Raw genomic sequence first — 19,800 nt, 5'->3', positions numbered from 1 at the left:
GTAAGTTGTTCAAATATTCTAATTTTCTTAAGATTAAATTAATCTGACATTTGCTAACCCTTTTTGGACTTAACAAAAGTCTCATGATGATGGCTGTGTCAGCAACAGTACTAGTAGAAATATTGATGTAAGTTCTTCAAAGATTATAATTTTCTTAAGAATAACTTAATTTCATCATTTGCTAACCCTTTGTGAATTTTGACTGTAACAGGGTTCTAATGATGATGACAATGCAAGCATCAATGATTCTCTAACCATTTGCAACTCTTTGGGGGCTTGACTATACAGAATTCCAACGCAACCTCCGAACCTTCGAAATGAAAAATTCCATTCAGTTGATTGAATAATGTAGGCCATTACCTTTTCATACAATTGGAAAGAGCATGCAGGCGGTTTGAAGCGAATTCCATGGATATCACAGCTTTAATCAAATTTTTGCTGCTGTTAACATCAAACTATTCACCTGTTCCGAAATGAGATATTACAGGTTTTTGGATTCCTGATATTGTAAGTTTCATGTTCCTCTTCCTTTTTCAATGCATTAAGAGTTTCAACATAGTTTTTGTCCTTCCTTCCCTGGGGTAAACCATGCTTATTTTGGACTTGGTTTGACAAAGAAAGTTCAGTATGCTATCTCAAGCATCGGGATGGAAGAAGACTCACTAAAGGGAGAAAACAGATTGATGTCTATTTTCTACTGCAGATTGGATAAAACATAATGTAAGTACAATTCAACTACTAAAAGCATTGAATGAATGAAACGAGCCAAGGATGAAGAAGTAACAACTTTGAATTATCTTTACACTTCTGTGATGTCAGGTAAATGTTGACTAGATGACAGTGATTTGAAGCTCAAATGCAATTAATAGTCATTGATGGGTATAAAATAATTTAGATGTGTGAAGAATTAATGGTGCAACATTTGAAATTAAAAGGTAAGATGTAGATTAATATTTAGAAAGGAAACATGAGTACATTGAGAAGATCAGTTGTGACAACAAATTTCATGGAGACTTCAGAAATGGTGAAAATTGTATCAGTTTGCTTTTGAAAGGATGTGATAATTGCTTTGCTGCAAAGGGATGGGTGTTCTTCTTAGGACATTGTTTTGAATTGTTAAAAGACTGTCAGCTTAAGTCATTAGACTTAGACTTACCTTCTAACATAGCAAATTTTAAGTTTTTAGATTGAATTTTCAGTGATTTTTAAACTCTTTTTAATATTGTTTCCAACATTACAAGGATTACATTGGATTTGTAACGGTAATTGGCTGACACATTTGTGACTGCTCGTCTTTCCCTCAACAGTTTCCTCCAGCTGCTCCAATTTGTTCACACAATGTAACTTTTCTTTTTGCCCTGCTATAATTTTTCTTCCAGCAGTTATTTTTCTTACAGCAAGAAGGCAGTTGGCAAGTGTTGTAGACACACAGTCTTAAAATGTAATTCATAATGTAATGACTTTGTTTTAGTGCTGTTCAAATTGTCGATACTCCTGTAACTCAAAATTGAGGGTCCACAGCTGGTTGTTTTCTTGAACAGCTACTCTAACGATGTAAATAAATAAAAACTAGATTGTTTGAAACAAATGTAATCTTGAATATTATGAAATTGATTTGATAGTTCTTTTGTACGAATATTTTAGAGGTATTTTAAAATGTTTTATTATATAGATTTAAACATAAATAGTTCAAACAATCAATTGAACTATGTTTATTTTTATAGATTTATCATTTTCATCTATCTTATATTTTGTTTAATTTTGTAAGTCATTAATTTTCTACTAAACTTGACTTTAGTTGTAGGTCTTCCTATTTTCATGTTTTGAGATCTTCAATCATTTTTCCCAAGAAGTTGGGTTAGCCTTGTTGAGGCATACCCTTTCACAAAATGCTCCTTTATCCAACTCCTCTAAATATTTTTTCATAGGGCCATCAAAACAAGGAATGATGTGCTCAAAATGTCTTGTCTAGAAGAGAGAACTCTCTCTCCCATAGAAGGATGTGAATCCAACCTTTAAAAGAATTGACATATCTTTTTTGTTCGATTAAACTTGATTTCATGTCCTACACCCATCAGAAACATAACCAGCCATGGCGCATTTATTTCAAAACCTAAAGAGCTCATATGTTTGATCTATTACATCATATTCCCTAACTTAGAGGATAATGTAACTAGATAAACAAGCACCTGCTTCATATACACATCAATATAGAATCATACAAAATCATTATTATCTACATTATGTATCATTAACAATTTGGCCAACAATACAAGAAATTCATATCCAAATATTTTTGCCCCAGTGTTTGATCTATAAACTAGGAAATCTTAACTTGTGTAGGACTCTATTATTTCTCTAAATCCAAGATTGTATGATACTTCTTAAGGAAAATGCTAGCATTACAAAAAAACCCAATACTAAATAAGAGAATACATATATAATATTCTCAGAGGGATAACATAGCGAAATAAATCATTCACAAGTACTAAGGTATCAATAAATCTATGAAAAAAAACAATACCAAATAAGAGAGTACATATATAATATTCTTGGAGGGATAACATAGAGAAATAAATCGTTCACAAGTACCAAGGTCTCAATGAATCTATGTATATTTTCTCTTAGACCAAGCTCTAAAAACATCAATATTGAGTCTAGACTCTACACAATTTCCCTACTAGTTTTTAAGATTGGATGAAACTATTTTCACAAGGAAATCAAGTACCTTTTACACCTAATAACTACACTCTACAACAATAATATAAGGACTACAATTTGTGGTTTGGACTTTTGATGATTCCTTGTACTAGTCAACACTAGGCCCTAGCAATGACTCTAACATTGGTAAAGTGGAGATGAAAAGTTCTTAGAAGGTATAGGAAGACAAATATTTATCCACTATATTATTTGCACCCAAAATCAAAAGGAGCTCCTCACTCAAAACAATACTAGGACAAGTAGCATCTCCAAAATAGTAAACATCTTTAGTAAAGAGAAAATAGGAATAAGATGCCCTTGGTTTAGAGCCTATAATGGTTCATTGTGCACAACAAGTGACAAATCTAAATCCTTGAAGGATATAATCCTCAAAATCATGCCAAATGAAATTCTAATCATCATCTTTCAATTCTTTCACATTCTCCTCTCACTCCATCTACCTCAAATGAACCTATGAATTACCCAAAACTCTTTCACCTTCCTACTACTTCTAAACATAATCTAAATATTTTTGTTAAAGTAAAATATATATCTTTTATCATTGAGGTTGATATTTTATATGAATATTCAACAAGGTTAGTTACTCAAAGTTTTAAAGCTCTCAAATGGCACGCTAATAATCCTAAATGATACAATTATGTTGAATATGGTAGGATCCCCTATAATTATCATGCATTTTAAATTATTTTTATAATATTTGTCACATTATTGAATAGTATACAAACATCAATATCTTTCAAACTTTCACTAACATCTTTACCTGTTAATTTTATTTCATTTATATTGATGAATAATCTCAGCTATTCAAAGTCTCATAAAGAAATAAATTCATTGTTCTAAAAAAATTATTATAGTCTTAAATTTTCAATTTAAAGTTAAACTTCCTAAATCAACCAAAAAAAAGGAAATAAAATGCCTAGTTTGAACCTCGCTTCTTGTTGCTGTCTAAAGGAAAAATTTCTAGAGTTTTCAAGCATTCATGTCTCAATCATTCTATAAGAATCCTAAGGTATTTTATAGGAAGTCTTCTCTAATATAGAAAGATTATCTCTTATGATGTCCAACAAGAGTTCTCAATCAAGAAAGAAGATCTTTTTTGTCACCTACATGCATGTATTCATTCATTCTTTAAGGAAAGAATGCATTAAGCATAACAACATTAAATATATTGGAATGGTGTTCATAGATCCATGCATTTGTGAAAATGCATCTTGGATTCCATTCCATGATTCGACAACTAATATTAAGAACCATACAACCTTTATATTTACATGCTTTCCTTTATGCAATTTCATTTTAATTTCAAGGTTGATTCCTAAATATGTGCTTGAGCAAGGCAAATCCTTTACAACTAAACCATCCCTATTTTTATGTTGATAGGAACATGTGATGAAGTTGTTAAAAATATGAAAAGTATGTGATCCAATGGATTTCACCTAACAAATATAAACAAAAGTGCAAGATATACAGTGGGTGGGTATATTTTGTACCTAAGCATACAATGGCAAAGGAATTCTATATGCTCCAAATCTACTTCAAACTAAGACCACACATTCAATCTACATTCTAATTGGTGATTCAAGGCACCACAAGTTACTAGCTAACTTATATTTGTTTTTTTTTGTTGAATCTTGCATATTGTCCTTAATTATGCTTTTATCAAGTACATTACTCAGCCATATTCTCTCAAATCCAACTCATCTTAATCATAATCATAAAATATTACTACACTCGCTAAGTGCTTAAGTCCAACTTTAGCCTACTGGGTCATTTTATTTTTTGATTATACATTAGGAAAGGGGTAGACAATACAACCTCTACTACACGTGTGTCACTTTTTTACTATGCATTTTGGTCAATCCTACTTATTTTGATATATCTCCTTTCAATTCATTATAATTTCATGGTTATATGTTCTATTCATTAGATCTCATGTGTAATTGTGTATTTTGAATCCATTTATGGTGGATAAATCTAATTAGTGTTGAGTTTTTGTCTACCCTTAAAATTTCATTCTTCCATTTAATAGATATACCTTTTCCATATTTCCTTCTACATTATTTTTATACAATTGAATCATACCTATAGCATTTTGGTTAGGATAATTTGTATAATTATGGCCCCATTGATCTTGAGCCCTCTTTATTTCTTAGGAATCTTAATGAACCACACATGAATTCTAATGACATTACCACTATTATTGAGAATCCATCTCCCCACTCTTCTCATGATGATGATGAAACCTTAAGAGTGTCTCATACCCAAGAGCAAAATATTTCCAAAGAAGGTTAAGAACATTCTAATTCAAACGTCATCACTTTAGTAGAAATGATGAGGAAGATACTTCAGAATGATGACCATTGTGTTGATTTCTTGCATACTATTTCACATATCATTGATCAAAATGGTACACACATTTAGGATTCTCCTCATTATCTTCGTTTAACCCAACCTACTAGTAGTTTTGAGACTTATATGATTCCTAGTTCATTATCTAGTGTTTCCACCTATGTACCACCTCTCGGGGCTACATCTGCTTTGAATATTAATTCTACAAATGTCAATCTTTTAATTGTTTGTTCCTAGAATAGGATTTAATCATAAATGAAATTAAGTGACCCATTCATCTACTTAAAGAGACCAATTCTTATTATCACTAGATAATTAGACTTGGACCAACTAATAAGGAAGACTCAACGCCTTCTACACTTTAGGCTCCACAACACCTAATCATGTATTCATTTGATAATCTTGTATAATCTCTACACCAAACTTATAGATGAAATCAAGTAATTAGATAAATCTAGTACTAGAATGAACATAATTAAGGAGATACTAAACAATGGCTAGTTATTCATTGATCTGTACTACTTAAAATGAAGCATGACATAAGGTATTACAAACTTATTCAATATACAAATTAAAAAATGAACCTCATTATTTCTTCAAATTTTTGTGTGAAATAATATGAAAGTGCCTATTTATTTGGTTCATTATAAATTTGACATATATCTACACCTTATAACGAGAAGTTTCTAGATTAACTTTTGGATCTAAGATAACACTACCTTACAAGTATATATATGACCAAGACTACTTATCAAAGTCCTTGAGTAAACCCAATGAATCTGTCATTAGTATCTTATCACTTTAATTAGTTCCTTGAATTAAATCATGAATACAAACAAATATATCATAATAATGTATTGATTTAATAAGATCCTTGATCAAATTAGAACAAAATGCATAAGATTCACACCCTTGAGATAAATAAGCCAGAAATATGTAATCTCATTATGTTTAATGTTACTCTTGATATATAATGAGAGACATAATCAGACTCAATCAAAACTTTCAACATAATAACACTAAATACTTTTGTTTGCTCCATTGAATGTTTACAAAATTTCTTAGAACTCCATAAAATTTTGTTGGACTAACAAACTCAAAAATAAAGTTCTACTGAAAAGATGTTGGCCCTTATCTCTTGACCTCGATTACCCTTTTATAGAAATAAGGATAGTAAAAGAAGCTAAGGCCTAGAGGAGAAATATGTCACATTTTCATCTAACATACATATTCTAGTTACAAAAAAAAAATATAGAAAGGACAAAATAGTAACTACTCACTTAGAACAAATTGACATAAAGGTCAATTTGTCTATCAGTGACTCAACACTCAGTCAATTGGTTACATTGCTATGAGCTCTACAATTGCTACCAAGCTTATCATTCAATTTGCAATGTTAACCAAGTGGTTCAGTTGCTCCTAAGCTAAGTAGTTGGAATACAGTGTCTACTAAGCACGTGAGTTAGTTTGCAATGTTTGTCAAGCTACATAGTGTTTATTGAGCTTTAGAGACAAAGTTTAGGGAAAATTGAGTGTAGTAGAGACTACCGACCCAGTCAATGGAAGTGAAGAAGATCATAGCATTAATTGAGCTCTATAGTGTTAACCAAGTTCAATAGTGTCTACTGAGATCATACGGTTAACAAAGTGGATCTAGTGTTGACTGAGTCATGTAGTGTCAATTGAGTGATCCAGTTGCTCCTGAGTTTCTTAGAGTTCATCGAGTCACACAAGGTTGACCGAGTTCAAGCTACCTAGAAGTGATTAGTATGGACCAAGCTTCAAAGTTCAACTGAATGCCAATGATTATCGAGCATTAACAGTGTTTGTCATGTATCGGAACAACACCGAGTTTGTCTTTAGAACTCGAGTTTTAATACTTAGGCCAACTTTGTGAATTATGATGAAATTAGTATTGTAGCTGACTCTGGTAAGTTATAAATTGGATTGGTATATATGTGATACATTATATCATATCTAAAGAAGAGAAGTAAAGAGTGTATGATCAGCAGAAGTGCGAATTGAAGAAGGCTACAAGAAGTATAAGGGACAAAAAATATTTATCTATCACAGTCAGGTGATTATTATAATACAAGGAATCTCAACCAACAAATTAGAGTTACAGATTAGAGATCAGCCATTGGTTCATCCTAATAGGTGCATCAACCAAATCCTTTAATAGGGTAGACCTAACAGTCTTTGCTACATCTCCTAACCGAGTCCATACTTCATTGTATGTTTGTAAATACTTTGACAAGGTGGATCTCACAGTCCTTATGGCTTCTAATAGGGTAGATCACTAGAAGCGATCAATTGTAAGCCTTAATAGGTTAACTTTATACTACAATACTAAAGCTTGTGGGTATCATCCTCACCCCAGTTTTACTTTTTGATTGAAACGTTTATGGGTCACCATATCTTGTGTCAAAGTGTTATGAATGTTTATTTACTTTCATTCTTTCATGCATACAATTAGATCAAAATATTATATGAAAGATTATTTGGTGAAGTGAGATAAAGTTTTATTGGTTCTTGATTCACCCCTCCCCTCTCAGTAACCTTGCATACCTTATATTTCTAACAATTGGTATCAAATCTAGTCAAGTTCTCACATAAAAAGTTTAACAAACTGAGAAAAGATTAGAGGCAATGGAGGTATACAGGCTAGATAAGGCTATTGACAATGAAAATTTGGATCTTGAATTGGCCATTAGGAAACTAAAGAAAGAAAATGAGCAACTCTCTCAATCATTGAAAAGAAGAAAAGATCTTGCAGTACAAATGAATGACAATCTCTACGTTGAAGAAATAATTGAAAATATATATCCAGAAATAATTTAGATGAAGCTAATGAAGCAATCAAAGATATATTAGAAAAGAATTCCAATCTTCAAGAAGAAGTTAGAAAGATGGAAAGAGAACAAGAAATCCAATTAGTGAGATTATGTGAAGTCATGAAAGAAAATGACAAAACTAAAGAAGAGATAGAAGGAAAGAACAATGAAATTCAACATCTATCCCTTCAACAAGAAGACTTCATTGATCAACTCACTAATGCAAATGAAGAACTTATGAATCTAAGGTCAAAAAATGAAAGATTACAGAATGATCTCAACACTAAAAACAAAACCTATGAAAGAATAATGAAATCTCAAGAAAGCATGAATCAATTGAATGAATAAAGTCAATATAGACACAAAGAAAAAGTTGGAATAGGATACATAGAAGCAGGTGAATCATCTAAGAAAGGAGCTCAAAAGAATCAAAGACCTACTTCCAATCATTGTGGTAAGATAGGTCATACATCAAATAAATGTTGGAATAATGGTAAAGCAAAATTTAATGGAAAGTGTTATAGGTAATAAGCACAGTCATAGAGCAAATGAATGTAAAGAAAAACCTAAGTTTGAAGGTAAATGTCATAATTGCAAGAAACAAGGACAAAAATCTTTAGAATGTAAAACCAAGCAGTGGAACCCAATAAAACAAATTGTGAAAGCAATATTTGGATGGGATTACAATACATGGTGCAGATGTCACTACTGTGGTGAATTTGGGCACATTGGAGCAAATTGTGTCAAACATCATATGAGAAAAAGTGACACTAACAAGAGATGTTTTATCTATACAGAACTTGGACATCTTTCCAAGAACTATATCAATACAGGTAGAATTGAAGATGAAAAGAAAGCCAAAGCTAACAATATAAGAAAGAAAATGACAAAACAATGGGCACTAAAATCTCTAGAGAATGAAAACCAAGATCATGAAGTGAATGACACCCAAGTCAATTATTTGGGTGGTCCAAAAACTTCAACTTAGTTCCCTATAGAGATCACTGGAACTATGATTCAAAGGAAGTAATCTAACATCAGTTCCAGCCAGTAGAAAGACTAATCCAATCAGCATTCGAGATGCATAGGGATCACCAAGCATGATGAAAAGCAGAAGACCTTACTAAGTAAGGTTGGGTCACAGGACCTTACCAAGAAAGGTCAGGTTACATATTGTTGCAGACTCTAGTTGATAGTCCATACCGAGTGATGGAGACTCTACCAAGTTGTAGATATCTCTTGAGTATTAAACACTAAACCGAGTGGAGAATAGTCTGTCACCAAGTGAGTATGAAGTACAAAACATTAATGGTGATTGAAAGGTTGAAATTTGTTAAAAGAAAGGAATCAAAGGCATTGTCTTCATTGCAAATTTCTAGAGCTATTAGTGCAGACCGATTTTAGATCCCCCAAGCGATTTGAGCATTTGTTGTTAAAGGATTTTTGAAGTTTTCAGAAACCCTACCGAGCATGGCATCTTCGAGAAGAAAAGAAAAGAAAGGGTTTGAAATGTTGGTTCATGGAGTTGATTGCAACACACCAAACTTCAAGTTGAGTCCAACGATTGGAGAGGTGCTTGACCCAATTGGTGTACAATCACAAATTCTGCCTAAGGTATTACTCTTGCATACATCTATTCTTTTTATCATTGTCAATCCAACAACTTGAAACCCTATAAATGAATGAAGAATTCAAGGAATTATGTGTGGATGATGCATTGAAACCCAAACATCAACATTTGGAAACCAAGGGCTTGACTCATATCTCTCATATGCCAAGAGGCTTCTAGGTCAAATAAATGAGATATATTTTGAGCCATGTACATAATGGGCAGTTATGGTTGGAGCAACATATTCAAATAACCAGGAAAATGATTCATAAGATCACTGGACTCCCAATGCTTAACAATGAAAAGACAACTAAAACCCAAGGTTAGGTAGAACCATGAAAGAGAACTCTTTCCTTGTGGGATGGAAGAGGAATAAGGATTAGCAGTGTAACTAACATGGAACTGAAATTTGTCATCCATACCATTACACATAAGATTTATAGTACAAGAAGATTAAATAATAGATCATGTGAAGATGTCGATCTGAATTACAAGGTTGTAAAGAATAATGTATCCTTCAACCTTGCTGAGTTTTTGTTGAATCAATTCAACAAGAATATGGAGAGCATCAGAGGATCAAAGAATAATCCATGTAAGTTTGGATCTCTTATAACATGTTTATTCTTCTCTACTCATAAATCTTCCAAAGGTAAAGTAGTATGGAGGAAAGATATTCCTGTTTTGTATTAGATTAATGAGTATATAGCAGAGATGGGTGAAAAAAATTTAATTATCATGGATAACTACTTTGAAACATTCAAGGAGAAAATGAATAATAGATATAGGATTCCAAGAAACTTGTTGAAGATTACTAGGATGATATATGTTTCATGGTGGACTGTGACAAAGTATACATTCAAATAGTCAAACCTAGAGTGGCATTGGTTAAACCTCTAGAATATGAGGTTAACATTGATGACATCAAGGATATCAAGGAGAAGTTATCCAAGATAGATGAAGACATGAAGGCAAGTGCACATCAGCTATCACTTGACCCAAGCCATTCCTCTACACATTATACAAAGATTAGATATCTGACCAATCTATAGGCAAAACTATTGAAGGCAGAAGATAGGATCAAGGTCATGCTTGTAGAAATCGAAGGCATGATTCTTCCAAACATGGATGCATTTCAGAAACATATTGCACATGCAAAGACACTCATCCATGATAACAACTTATCCATAGCTGATCACATGATGAAATTATCAATAGAAGTTTAGATTGTATTGCATGCAAGAAAGGCACTACAGGAAAATTGGGACAAGATGATTGTACTTATTCTGAAGGTACATTATGAGTTCTTGTCACATTTTGGTATTAACATATAATTATTATAAACATTTGGAATTTATGTCAAAAAGGGGGAGTAGTGTATATAATATGTAAAGGAGGAGAAGTATACTATATTGTGTATATATAAGGGAGATATATGTATGGGGGAGCAGTATAGTATAGTATGAATAAGCAAGGAATACCTTTACAAAAGCAATTTTGAAAAATTATAAAATAAGAGTATGCTACCAAGCCATAGCAAATAGAAGTCAAAACCAAGTTGAAGACGTGGAATGATGGAAAAGGAAGTTTTGACTTACAGTTTTGAATGATCATATTTTTGTTTTGATAAGTGTTTTTGTCACTAATGCCAAAGGGGGAGATTGTTGATATAAAGGTTAATTTGTCTATTAGTGTCTCAACACTTAGACAATTGATTATATTGCTACTAAGCTCTATAGTTGCTACTGAGCTTATCATTTAGTTTGTAGTGTTAACCAAGTGATTCAATTGCTCCTGAGCTAAGTAGTCAGAATACAGTATCTACCAAGCACCTAAGTCAGTTTGCAATGTTTTTCGAGCTACACAGTGTTTACCAAGCTTCAGAAACAAGGTTCAATGCAAACCAAGAATAACAGAGGCTACCAGGCCAGTTAGTGGAAGTGCAGAAGATCATAGTGTAAACTGAGCTCTATAGTGTTAACCAAGTCCAAGAGTCTCTACCAAGCTCACAGGGTTAACAAAGTGGATTTAGTGTTGACCGAGTCATGTAGTGTCAACCAAGTGATCTAGTTGCTATCGAGTTTCTTAGAGTTCACTGAGTCACATAGTCTTGACTGAGTGCAAGCTACTTGGAAGTGATTAGTATGGATTGAGCTTCAAAGTTCAACTGAGTGCCAAAGATTGTCGAGTGTTGACAGTGTTTTCCATGTATCAGAACATCACTAAGTTTGTCTTTAGAACCCAAGCTATAGTAGTTGGGATGACCCTATGAATTATGATGAAATTGGTATTGTAACTGACTCCAATAAGTTATAAATTAGATTGGTATATATGTAATACATTATTGTATCATATCCAAAGAAGAGAATTGAAGAGTGTATGATGAGAATAAGTGAAAATTGAAGAAGGCTACAAATAGTATAAGGGATAATAAATATTTATCTATCACAGTCAGGTGATTATTGTAATACAAGGAATCTCAACCAACAAATTAGAGTTGCAAATCAAAGATCAGCCACTGGCTCATCCTAATAAGTGCATCAACCAAATCCTTTAATAAACCTTGCTTACATAGACACTTTTAACCCAAGACATTACAAACACAACCAATGTGGGATAAAAGGTAAATACAACTACCTTTAAATAAATATTAAATTCCCACCCAAATACAACTAAGCACCCAACAAATATTAAATACATGATTTAAGGAACTTTCCACAAGCTTCTTAAGATGCCACCTACACACCTCGATAAATGGAATGCCAACTATTTTTTTTCCTCTTTATTCACGCCACCTATGCACATTGAAAATAGGAATTTCTCTTTTTCTCTTTTTTTTCCTATTTTCTATTTTTTATTATTTTCTTTCTATTTTCATCATTTTCAACACCTTGAAGTGAAGGGTTTGACTTACATTCTACATATGCCATGAGATTTTCAGATCAAATGCATAAAGATTTATCCTCAGTCATGTGCATAATGGCCAATTGCGCTTAAAGAAACCTATTGTGATAACCAAAAAGATGATCCATAGGATAATTGGTCTTCTAATGTTGGCAAAAGCTAAAATTACCAAAAGCCTAAGTTGGGTCAAGCTAGAAACGAAAACCCGTACCGAGAGGGATGCAAGGGGAATGAAGATCAGTTGTGTTATAGATATGAAACTGAAGTTCAAGATACATGTCATTGTACACAAAATACACAGCTCAAGTAGACTCAACAATGTATCGTGTGAAGTAGTGGATCTAGCATACAAAGTGGTTTAAAAAAATTTGTCACTTGACCTTGCCAAATTGATGTTGAATCAATTCAACAAAAATAGGGAGAGTATAAGAACTTCAAAGAACAATGCTTGTAAGTTTGGTTCACTCTTAATTTGTCTATTTTTCTATGTGCAAAATTTTTTCCCATCTAAAGGTACCATTGTATGGAGGAAGGATGTACTTGCTCTTTATCAAATTAATGAATATATAGCTGAAATGAGAGAAAACTATACTAGTATTATGGATAAGTACTTTGATACATTTAAGGACAAGATGAATAAAAGATTTAGGATACCAAAGAAAATTTTGATGATTACGAAGATGATATTTATTTTATGGTTGACTGTGATAAAGTATATATTCAAGCAATTAGATTGAAAAATGTATGGGTCAAGCCTCTAGGTTATGAGGTTAACATTGATGAAACCAAGGACATTATTGAAGCACTATTAAATGAGCCTATTGACCCAAAATTTGCATACTTTGGCACCTATGATGAAGCAAAGGCAAGAATAGAACTTGAAATAAAACTCCCTCAAGCAGTCAACAAAGGAAAGAAGAGAATTACAGAATTGAAAACCAAATTCACTCCTCTATTGACTGAAGGAAAAGGAGATGACATTGATGATGATGAAGTAGAAGATGAAGAAAATTTAGAAGAAGAAGAACCTATAAAGAAGAAAGGTAAGGTTATTATAACCAAACTTGCCAAACCAGGTACTCTTGTGTTCACAAGGACATCTAGGAAGAAACAAAAGATGGATGAAGAAGCAAAGGATATAATTTTCAAGAAGTCTCCACCCACCTTTCAAGAAAGATTGAAAGAAATAGATTTAGGAGTCAACATAACAAATTTCAAAGCATTAAGGTATGAAACCAAAACTACAGAGGGGCAAAACTACAGAGGAGCAGAAGAAAATTGAAGACATGGTTATGTCTAAGATGGGCAAATGGAAATATTCTCTAGACGGTCTTGTTTAGCAGATTCCAAGTGAATTAATGGAGAAATTTAAGCCAAGATGGGAGCATGCAAGGCAAATTGCTAAAGACATACATGAACAGACCCTAAGGTAACTCATGTCAAGCTTAAGTGACAAGGAAGTAAAAGAATCCTTGAAGAAGAATGAAGAAAATCTTACCTTGAAGTTTAACACTTGTCTAATTTTGATCAATGACATTGAACATGTGGTAAGGAATGCCACCAACACATGGAAGAACATGTACAGTCTTCACAAACAAAGTGATTTGATTGTTAATGTCAATGACAAGGAAGATGATGACGAAGAAGTAATACATAATGATAACATAGATGATGAGGAATAGGATCAAGGACAGGAAGCTACCGAGGAAGATTTACCTGAAGTTTAGAACATAGAGGAGACTGACCCTAAGAAAATTGTAGTAGTGGTTATAGCCTCACGTCCTCATTCTCTGAGTGAAGCATTGAAAACAACAATCTTAGATAAAGCTACTACAAGATTGATTGTGTCAAAAAGTGAAAGTACAAGCACTCAATCAATTTCTGCACCTGCTTTAATTAGTAATTCATTAATAGAAGTGACAACCACTTCATCTACCAAGCAAACAACACTTCCTCCTCCATCAGTTTTGGTTACACAAGGTATTTTGTTAATAAGTGCAGTATCTAAATTTTTAGCTAGTCCTACTATTTCTAACATTGTTTACATTCCTAACATGCAAATAATAAGTACAAAGACAGTTGAGACAAAGCCTCAACCGAGTAAAAAAAAATCAGTAAAGACAAAGAGAAAGAAGAAAAAATTGATCTTGATGAGGAGATTGTTATTCTGAATTGGGACATCTCCAATCTCAATCCTGATCAAATGCATTTATTTGGAGAGATACTTCAAAAGAAAGCTAAATAGCAGAGGCTTAGAGAAGAAAGAGATAAAGATTTTTAAGTTCTTGAAGATGCAAAGAATATTCTAAAAGAGGCACTTAGCATTGAGGTTGACACTTCTCAACCAATTTTGGTTCAGCTAGAAGAGGTAGTCCAGAAATTCAATGAAGATTTAAATGAACAAAAGAAATTGTTGTAGAGAGCAGAGAAGAAATTTGAAAATAAATTTTTGGAGCTAATTGCACAAAAGATTGTAATTCATCAAGTAGATCTATCTACTATTCTAAGCTCGTTGGAGACCTCTTGCAACAATATGACTTCATTATTTGGTAAACTCTATAATACTTCAATTTTCACCAAGGAAATCAAAGATAAACTTTCAAAGATTGTTGAAGATCTAAAGGCAAGTGCACAATAGCTGCAAGTTGACCTGAGTTACAGCTCTGCCCACTATAGAAACATTAGATTTTTAACTGATATGCAGGCAGAATTGCTTAGAGAAGAAGTCAGAGTAAGAGCGGCATGATTCTCCCAAACATAGATGCATTACAAAAACATATTGCGCATGCTAAAACCCTCATCCATGATAACAACTTCTCAATGGCATATCACTTGATAGAACTTTTGGTAGAAGTTCAAGTTGCATTGCACACGTGCAAGGTGTTGCAAGAAAATTGGGACAAGATAATGGCACTGATTCTAAATGTACATTCAGATTTCTTGTCACATTTTGGCGTTATTATATAGTATACAACATACATCTTTGACATTAAAGTAAAAAAGGGGGAGACGATATAATATAAGATGTAGAATACATAAAGGGGGAGAAAATGTATATATCAGATATGAAAAGATGTATAGTATTATCATAATGGAGGAGAATTATCATATTATATATGTACAGATACTCAGAGATACATTTCTTATAAAAGCAATTTTGAAAAATCTCAAAAACAAAGTACCCTACTGAGTTGGAGACACAATATGATGAATAAAAAGTGTTCTTGAACTTTTTGAATTTAGTTCTGATTGATAAGTGTTTTTGTCACTAATGCCAAAGGGCGAGATTGTTGACATTATAGTCATGTTTGTTATTAGTGACACGCATTTATTTAGATAGATACTATATACCAAGTGTATTGCATAGTAAACAATGTTAACCAAGCATTTAAGGCTTTACTAAGTTCAAGGAACAATATTCAGTTTGTGTCGAGCAGTTTCTATCAAGATGGTGATCAGCAGTGTAAACCGAGCATCTCAATGTATGTCGAGTTCCTCAATGTAAACTAAGTTGTGCAGTGCTTACTAAGTTCATAGTTATAGTGATGTGAATCCAATGTTGACCGATCCATTCAGTGTGAACCAAGTGATTCAATTTATACCGAGCTCATTGTGATAGCATTGACCGAGCTATCCAATGTGAATCAAGTAATTCAATTTATATGTCAAGTTTCCAATATTCACAGAGTCGCTAGTGTAGACCAAGTTTAGACTTCTTGGAAGTGATCAGTATGGACCAAGCTTCTATGTATATCGAATGCATGATGATGTCGAGAATTGATAGGAGATGTTGAGTATCTGACTTTCAATTGGGCTAACTTTGTGTAACTTTGTGTAAACTTGTATTGTAGCCGACTTTGTTGAATTGTAATTTGGATTGGTATATATGTAATGTATTATATCACATCCAATATATAGTATGGAAGTAATTTAGCAAGTAGAGAACAAAGTGTGACGTACAAAGGCTATAGTAGTATAAGGAGTAGCAAAAATTTATCTATCACAGCAAGGTGATCATTACACTCAGAATTCTCACTCAGCAAACCAAGTTGCAAATTAGAGATTAGCCACCATTTCATCTTAATAGGTGGATCAATTAAATCCTTTCATAAGGTAGACTTAACGGTCTTTTATAAATCTCTTTACCGAGTGCATACTTCATTGTATGTTTGTAAATCCTTTTGCAAGGTGGACCTAGTAGTCTATATTGCTCCTAACAGGGAAAATCATCAGTAGTGATCATTGTAAACCTTAACAGGATGAATTTATACTACAGTACTAAATCTTGTGGGTATCATCCCCACCCCAATTTTACTTTATATTTGGAAGGTTTCTAGGTCACCATATTGTGTGTCAAAAGTGTTATGAATGTTTTGATGCTTTCAATTTTTCATGCATGTAATTAGATCAAGATATAGAAGAAGGATTAATTGCTAATAAAGGATTAAGTTTTATAGGTTATTGATTTACCCCTTTCCTCTCAATAACTTAGCCTATCACATATATTTCCAACATTATCTCAATGAATAGATTATTGGAAATGCAAATAGTGGAATAATGAGTAGAGGCAAAATGATAAATTAACTATGCCTCATTTCACAATTTGAACCTAAGAGTACTAATGAAGAATGAAAATATGAATCATAGATTAATTTTATGAAGGAAGAGAAAGAGTAGATAAAAAATAAAAAATACATAGTAATTGGTTATGAGGCCTAAAGGCAAGAACCTTATAGGAACTAAGTGGGTATTTAGAAACTAGATGATTGAGCAAGGAGAAGTGGTAAGAAACAAAGCTAGACTAATATGTAAAGGTTATTCAGGATAGGAGGGTATTGATGTAATTTCCCCTATTACAACATTCTTAAATATTCTCTAAAAATTACTAATTAGGTTTTGGACCACCTATGTTGTATACTAAGAGGATTCTAATTATCGTATTCATAAATAATTGACTTATAATACATACTTAATCCTTAATTCCTTATTTCTCTCATAATTACTAACCCTAAAGCTGATGGTAAATTATTGTTTCTTGAGTATGAAAATAAATAACATGAGGCTCCTTCATAGTTCTCACTCATATTAGAACTCCACCCCAAAATGATTGAATTACTTATTCCCTTATGTAAATCCCCTATCTTCTTGGTGATGTTAATGAGTGATTAGAGAATTGACTTAGTATACATTATTATCTTGATGTCACAAATGTATGTTAGATCAAGTCTATAATATATTTAACAATTATCATTTTTATGTATCAATTAATTACTTCTCCTAATATCAATGCTAAGGAGAGTGTGCATTCACCTGTCATAGGGCACTTGACACCAATACATTCTCTAGATTTACTCTGTCTTTCCTTACACAACACCATCTATCAAGTCCTAGGACTATAGCAAGAGAATTAAAATTTTACATTCTAATTTCTTTATAATTATGATTCTTATACATTTAAATCTAATTATTATTACAAAAGTATTTATTATTTCCTAGATGTATGTCAATTATTATTTAACTATTCAGTGCCTTTATTATACATTGAAAGACTTAATATACCATATTTAACTTAATATAGACTAATGTAGTTGATGTGATTTTGAAGTTGGGCTCTACAACCGTACAAGTACCTAGGATGATGTGGTTTCCTTGGATTCTATAGTACCGGAAGAGTCTCTATTTGATCTTTGTGTATACCCCGTGTGTTCTTCTTTCTTATAGATTTATTTTGTATCTTATTGTGAAATCATTTTGGTTCCTTATTGCTTTATTTTTGGGCTCATCATTTTTTAACATTGTGTGTTGAGTTTGTCATGGGTTTTATGTCTTTAGAGTCGAACTCTCTTGGATCCCAACTTGGTTCACTCATACAGGGTATGACCTTGCAAAATAATGCTCATGACAACTAAGAGATAGATGTTGATTAGACCCCAAAATTGGGTGAGAATTTGGGTGTTGAGTCTGGGGAAAATAGAAAACTAGAAAGAAGTAGTTATAAACCCTCATATAAGTCCATGGTGGATGACTAGTCCCGGCTCGAGTGCCCTCCCTCGACCACCTTCAATGTATCTTCTTATAGGAAGAAAGAAAATGGAAGACCCATAGCTGATGGAAATAGACTAGATGGAGACTCATTAAATAAAGACAAATCTGATAGAGGTCGAGGAGTTGGTAAGTCTCCTCCCTATGAACCTAGAACTCTCTCCCTTTCTCCTAACAAAGACATGATAAAAGCTATTCAAAAAGAATAATCTTGGTCGAGAGATATTGCTATTTTCTATGTTTGTGTTGATAAAGATTATCTTCCCTCTCATAAGTTTTTTGATCACTGGATAGCTAATATTTAGGGAAGGAAACTAAGGATTCAAATTAGTTTTTGGAAAATGATTCAAAATGGCCTCTTTGTGGTTTTCTTCAAATCCAACGCTATGCAAGATAGGTTTTTAAAAAAAGGATACTACAATGTGGGTCTTTATCTTTTTAGGGCTTTTCAATTGTCTGCAAAAAAAATGTTGAGTAAGTGATTACTCATTCCTATCCACATTGGATTGAAACTAAAAACTTATAGCTAGAATTTTGACCTTTCATAGCATAAATTTTCAACCCTTGGGTTCAATTATTCAAATCAAAGAATCTAAACATACACTCCCTCATCTTAGTGTGTGGATTTTAATATCTCTAGCCTCGGAGATTGAATTTCCTAAGGTTATCTTGATGGTCCTAGATAAAGAGAAATTCTTATGGGAGATATCTCTCTTAGGGAACTTAGGGTCTTGTTTTCACTATAAAAAGAGTGGTCATACTAAAAAGGATTGTCCAACCCTAGAAATTCTTATCAAAAATTATTAGAACCCTAAATTTGATTTCAATGCTCATTCAAAGGATAATGATAAGATAGATAACAACAAGAATTTTGCTAACCCTAATACTAAAAAATGTTAGTAATATTGATAAAGATTTTTTTTTCAAATAATATTGGCAATAATTATGTAGATGTATTTAATCAAGGAATAGTTCATAATAAGAAATTTTTATGTTTGAATAATCCTTTGTTCAAAGATGAATTTGAAGTGGTTCTTGCCACAGATGAGGGAACCACCAAGGCCCTAACTAAGTGTCAATTAAAATCTAGTAATAATATGAGAAACTTTGTGGTAGTTATTAAGCCCCTACCCCTACCTAGGTTGAATTCTAAAAAAAATGCTCTCAACTCTATTAAAGAGAGAGCAGACTATGTTAGGAGAGTCTCTAATGGGCCTCCTTCCTATGATGAACTTACTAGAACTCTTAAATATGTTTTCAAAAAAATGAAATTGTAGAGTCTATGAATGAGCCTCCTTTCATTGAAGTTATTAATAAATCCTAAAAAAAAGAGGAAGATTGTGG

The 19,800-nt window shown here is 32.6% G+C and overlaps 1 protein-coding gene and 1 long non-coding RNA gene across 3 annotated transcripts in view; one reads left to right on the top strand and one right to left on the bottom strand.

The window, feature by feature from the left end:
• Positions 1-19,800, bottom strand: part of LOC149570992 (uncharacterized) — a 97,884-nt gene that overhangs the window by 4,808 nt on the left and 73,276 nt on the right. The gene's annotated exons all lie outside the window — the stretch shown is intronic.
• On the top strand, positions 70-1,213 carry LOC149570993 (uncharacterized). Its single transcript, XR_016358386.1, has 2 exons — positions 70-507; positions 622-1,213. It is a non-coding gene; the product is annotated as an uncharacterized LOC149570993 (long non-coding RNA).

Source organism: Cupressus sempervirens, chromosome 2 (genome assembly GCF_028749045.1).
Source record: "Cupressus sempervirens isolate cs-2001-9-10 chromosome 2, ASM2874904v1, whole genome shotgun sequence".
NCBI lineage: Eukaryota > Viridiplantae > Streptophyta > Pinopsida > Cupressales > Cupressaceae > Cupressus > Cupressus sempervirens.
This window is presented reverse-complemented; position numbering and strand designations above follow the sequence as displayed.